At 46.7% G+C, this 6,000-nt stretch overlaps 1 long non-coding RNA gene across 1 annotated transcript; it reads right to left on the reverse strand.

Moving 5' to 3' along the window:
• Positions 1 to 598: 598 nt before the first annotated feature.
• LOC141041690 (uncharacterized) lies at positions 599 to 3,800 on the reverse strand. Its single transcript, XR_012202779.1, has 3 exons — positions 3,414 to 3,800; positions 2,233 to 2,304; positions 599 to 904 (listed from the first exon to the last, which is right to left on the reverse strand). It is a non-coding gene; the product is annotated as an uncharacterized lncRNA (long non-coding RNA).
• Between the last annotated feature and the right edge of the window lie 2,200 nt (positions 3,801 to 6,000).

The following is a 6,000-nucleotide window of genomic DNA, read 5'->3' on the forward strand; positions in this document are numbered from 1 at the left end:
AGAGATTAACTCCTCTTTTCAGATTGGTGGGCCATGGCCACTAATTGACTCTGGAAATACATTGTCCATATAGGAATACTTCACCCTGAGAAATGCATATACCTGGTGAGTGTATTACAATAGCACGAATCATGTGGGAACGGGCGGGCATGATAGCGGCCTCGCGTGGTACCATGTCCACTCGTGATTTCGTAGCAAAAGGCAAGAGTCAAAATTGAGTGAAGCCATAGCCCACGAGCGAACGAGCGAGCGTTTAAGCTGCAACTTGCCGCAAAAGGCGTGAAATAGAAGCTCCCAACAAAACTGGCAAAACCTATGTGTCACTCATTGAAGACATTATCAATCAATCACACGGGGTAGAGGAACAAGCAAGCTAAATGTGTCGGCCCAATTAGGTAATGTAGCTTCTACATAAATCTGTTTTGGGAACCTTCTAGAAGGTTTCAGTCTATTTTTGCCTTCCTTTTTTCTGTTATTTTCTTTACATTTTATTTTTGGTTATTTATTGTGACGCCCCGATTTGACCGTACACTAATCATGCATGCAAATGTGTACGATCAAGATCAGGGACTCAGGGGAAGATATCACAACACAACTCTAAAACATAAATAAGTCATACAAGCATCATAATACAAGCCAGGGGCCTCGAGGGCTCGAATACAAGTGCTCGATCATAGATGAGTCAGCGGAAGCAACAATATCTGAATACAGACATAAGTTAAACAAGTTTGCCTTAAGAAGGCTAGCACAAACTGGGATACAGATCGAACGAGGCGCAGGCCTCCTGCCTGGGATCCTCCTAACTACTCCTGGTCGTCTTCAGCGGCCTGCACGTAGTAGTAGGCACCTGCAGTGTCGTAGGAGTCGTCGTCGATGGTGGCGTCTGGCTCCTGGGCTCCAACATCTGGTTGCGACAACCAGGTAGAAAGAAAAGGGGGAAATGAGGGAGGGAAGCAACCGTGAGTACTCATCCAAAGTACTCGCAAGCAAGGAGCTACACTACATATGCATGGGTATATGTGTAAAGGGCCATATTAGTGGACTGAACTGCAGAATGCCAGAATAAGAGGGGGATAGCTAATCCTGTCGAAGACTACGCTTCTGGCCATCTCCATCTTGCAGCATGTAGAAGAGAGTAGATTGAAGTCCTCCAAGTAGCATCGCATAGCATAATCCTACCCGGCGATCCCCTCCTTGTCGCCCTGTTAGAGAGCAATCACCGGGTTGTATCTGGCACTTGGAAGGGTGTATTTTATTAAGTATCCGGTTCTAGTTGTCATAAGGTCAAGGTACAACTCCGGGTCGTCCTTTTACCGAGGGACATGGCTATTCGAATAGTTAAACTTCCCTGCAGGGGTGCACCACATAACCCAACACGCTCGATCCCATTTGGCCGGACACACTTTTCTGAGTCATGCCCGGCCACGGAAGATCAACACGTCGCAGCCCCACCTAGGCTCAACAGAGAGGTCAGCACGCCGGTCTAAATCCTATGCGCGCAGGGGTCTGGGCCCATCGCCCATTGCACACCTGCATGTTGCGTACGCGGCCGGAAGCAGACCTAGCCTAGCAGGCGTTCTAGTCCAATCCAGCGCGCGCCGCTCCGTCGCTGACGTCAAGAAGAGCTTCGGCTGATACCACGACGTCGAGTGCCCATAACTGTTCCCGCGTAGTTGTTTAGTGCGTATAGACCAAATGGCCAGACTCAGATCAAATACCAAGATCTCGTTAAGCGTGTTAAGTATCCGCGAACACCGACCAGGGCCAGGCCCACCTCTCTCCTAGGTGGTCTCAACCTGCCATGTCGCTCCGCCACAAAGTAACAGTCGGGGGCCATCAGGAACCCAGGCCCACCTCTACTGGGATGGAGCCACCTGTCCTTTCAGCCCCCTCATCAGAATCACTTGCGGGTACTCAACGAGCCGACCCGACTTTAGTCACCACATGTGTCATGTATATAAAGTATATAGTATATACCCGTGATCACCTCCCGAAGTGATCACGGCCCAGTAGTATAGCATGGCAGACGGACAAGAGTGTAGGGCCACTGATGGAACACTAGCATCCTATACTAAGCAGTAGGATAGCAGGTAAGGGTAACAACTGTAGCAACAATGACAGGCTATGCATCAGTATAGGATTAACCGAAAGCAGTAACATGCTACACTACTCTAATGCAAGCAGTATAGATAAGGAATAGGCGATATCTGGTGATCAAGCGGGGGGGCTTGCCTGGTTGCTCTGGCAAGAAGGATGGGTCGTCAACACCGTAGTCGAACTGGGGGTCACCGGCAGCCTCGGGGTCTACCGGAAAGAAGTAACGGAGGGGGAACACAATAAATAATAGAGCAATCAAAGCATCACAAAGCGTAACAAGGCAATACGCGGTGCTAGAGGTGACCTAACGCAAGGATAGGTGATACTGGCGAAGGGGGAAAACATCCGGGAAAGTATTCCCGGTGTTCAGCGTTTTCGGACAGATGAAACGGAGGGGGAAAGTTGTGTGTTCGCTATGCTAGGGATGTGTGGCGGACAAACGGGCTGCGTATCCGGATTCGTCTCGTCGTTCTGAACAACTTTCATGTACAAAGTTTTCCCATCCGAGGTACGGTTTATTTTCTATGATTTATCAAAGTTTTAAATCATTTTCTAAATTGTTTTAATTTGAAAATTAAATGTTAAATTGCTATGGGTACACAGAAATGTTCCTAGGGTGTTGCATATCAGGCTGGTAGGTCGGGTCATTGACTGAGTTGACCCAGTCAAAGTTGACTGGTCAAAAGGTGAATAGTGTTGTGGGTCCCACTTGTCATTTTCTCTAGCTTAATTAGATTAGTCATTTTCTTTAATTAACAGTGGGGCCCTATGTCATAGTGTAGTAACTAACCTAGCTAGTACTACTAATTAGTCCCTAATCTAATTGCACGGCCGGCCAGTGATGGTTGTGCACACCCACACACATAGCATAGCCACGGCCATGTCCATTAGCAGAAGCAAGCAACGCTCGGCAGCAGCTAAAGCGGCAGGAACTAAGCAGCTAAGCAATATAGCAGCAACGGCAGTACAGCAGCGCAGCCAGCAGCAGCAGCTACGCGGCCAACAGAGCAGCGGTAGGTAGCACAGTAGCAGTAGCAAGCAGCGGCAGGGGTAGGCGTGCACGGGGAACACGGCCGACTGTCAGGGGCTCGCGGGAGTGCAGCCACGGGCGTGTGCGGGCGCGGCGAGCGCGCGGCCACGGCGGAACGACGACGGCCATAGGCATGCGAGAGCACGGGGCAGAGGCGCTCGAGGCTCGCCGAGCTCGACACGGTCGAGCTAGCGGCCAAGGCGAACAACGGGGTCGGCTACAGGTGGGATAGCAACTACGGGGTGGAATCAAATAGGAAATAGGGGGCTTTTTCTGTGGTGCTCACCCTGAGGTCGTGCGGACGGCTCGTGGACGCTGGGGTGGACGAACGGCAGCGGATCGAAGGAGATCGCCGACGGGCAGAGGAAGAAGACGATGATGCGCTCGTTGATGGGGATCCCAACTCGACCTGGTCGGCATATGCGATGTAGCAGACGGTGCCGGTTCTTCTGGACAAGGTCCTTGGGCCCGAGGTCGATGGTGGGCGCGTGAATCGACGACGGCCATGGCGACGAGGTGCTCGGGTGTGCGCAGGGGAGAAGAAAAGTGGCGCGGGGAAGGAGGGAATGGCGCTAGGGTTCGATCCAGGGGACGAGGGCGTCTGGGGGCTCTTGTAGCCGTCGGGGAGGCGAGGATGGCCGCCACGGCGACATGCCCCGGCCACAGCCGGGGGATCTCTGCCACGATCCCCCCTATGAACAGGAGGAAGGGGACGGTGGCTAGTTGGGCTGGCCGGTGGCCTGGATGCCCAGTTGGGCCGAACGGCCCAGGGGGGGGCCTTTTGTCTTTTCTTTTAGTTTTGATTTTTCTTTTGTTTATTGCCTTTTATTGTTTTTTGTTTATATTCTAATAAACTTAGTTTTATAAAATACCACAGTAGCACCTAAAATAGTGTTTCAAAACATACCACTGCCACAAATAATTTGGCACATTAATTAATTAGTTTGTATTCATTTACTATCCTAAAAGCATTTAAATAATTGATTTAGCCCCTGTTTTATTCATTTTAGAGTATTTTAATATTTTATAAAGGTGTTGTTTCTCTGCCATAATTACCTATGCATTATTTGGCACAACCCGAACATTTAAGTTTTAATGTTTTAAAAACTTTTATCGTTTGGCTTGTTTTTGAATTTGGATTTTGAATCGGTTTTTTGAACTAATGCGAGATTAGCAACTCTAACAGAGGTGATGTGGCATCATTAGCATAGGTTATTGTAGCTTAATTATCCGGGTGTCACATTTATTTTATTTTTTCCTGTTTTCTTTTCGTTTTAAAATGCTCACAAAATCCAAAAAGTGTTCAGAATTAAAGAAAATATTCGTGTTTATAAAATGCTTGATTTTTAAAAAAATGTTCACACCTGCATTAAAAATATTCACCTTGTGTATGAAGAATGTTCTCAAATTTAAAAATGTACACTTTTAAGAAGTGAAATTTTTCATCGGCACGATGATGAAGATATAGTGATTCGAAGACCTGCACTTTTAGGGGATCATCCCGGCCCAAATACGATCAAGGTTTCCATCTTTCTTGATGGGCGACTCAAGGCGTTTTCAAAAACCATTATTGGTAATATTCATGTGGGTGAAACAGTGACAACATCGTTGCTCCAGTATTATTGCAGACTCTTTACCAAAGTCTTTGAAGTATTTCTTCGAACAGAGATTGATACCGTGAAGAAGGTGTTTACAAGAGAATTCATTTTAATTCTTAGTCATAGGAGTTACTTTGCATTTTCTTGGATCTTAGATCCATATCAGTGTACCTGTAATTTTATGACTATTAATAAAGTTGCAGGTGTTTCTAAAAAAAGTATGTCTAAAAAAATAGTACTTCCCAAGAAAGCAATGGAACGCAGTATTTGCAGCACAAGGAGGCAAACCGTCGGGTCTGCACACTGCGCACGCCCGACAAGCCTGGTCCATTTTCTATTTTTTTTGTTTCTTTTCTTTTCTTCCCTTTTTTCTATTTCTTGTTAAAATTTTCGTATTTTCTTTTCAAACTTGTTGAAAATTTCAAATATTGTTTGGAATTTCAAAGAATGTTCTTGATTTCAAAATTTGTTCACAGTCTCAAAAAATATCCACTTTTCAAATTTTGTTCAAAATTTCTCAAAATGTTTCTGTATTTAAATTATTCGTTCACAAATTCAAACAATGTTTATGTTTTATAAATTCGGAATTACAAAAAATGTTTCTGGTCTACCGCTTTTGCTCAGCCCCTCTTATAGCGTTGCTAGTTGCAGGTGAAGTTGAAGATTGCTCCATGTTGGAACATGTTTATGTTGGGATATCACAACATATCTCTTATTTAATTAATGCATCTATATACTTGGTAAAGGGTGGAAGGCTCGGCCTTATGCCTGGTGTTTTGTTCCACTCTTGCCGCCCTAGTTTCCGTCATACCGGTGTTATGTTCCTTGATTTTGCGTTCCTTACGCGGTTGGGTGATTTATGGGACCCCCTTGACAGTTCGCTTTGAATAAAACTCCTCCAGCAAGGCCCAACCTTGGTTTTAACATTTGCCACCTAAGCCTTTTTCCCTTGGGTTCTGCAGACTCAAGGGTCATCTTTATTTTAGACCCCCCGGGCCAGTGCTCCTTCGAGTGTTGGTCCGAACCGAGCTGCCTGCGGGGCCACCTGGGGGAAACTTGAGGGCTGGTTTTACTCGTAGCTAGACTCATCCGGTGTTGCCCTGAGAACGAGATATGTGCAGCTCCTATCGGGATTTGTCGGCACATCGGGCGGCTTTGCTGGTCTTGTTTTACCATCGTCGAAATGTCTTGTAACCGGGATTCCGAGACTGATCGGGTCTTCCCGGGAGAGGAATATCCTTCGTTGACCGTGAGAGCTTATAATGGGCTAAGTTG

The sequence above is a fragment of the Aegilops tauschii genome, chromosome 2 (genome assembly GCF_002575655.3).
Source record: "Aegilops tauschii subsp. strangulata cultivar AL8/78 chromosome 2, Aet v6.0, whole genome shotgun sequence".
Lineage (NCBI taxonomy): Eukaryota > Viridiplantae > Streptophyta > Magnoliopsida > Poales > Poaceae > Aegilops > Aegilops tauschii.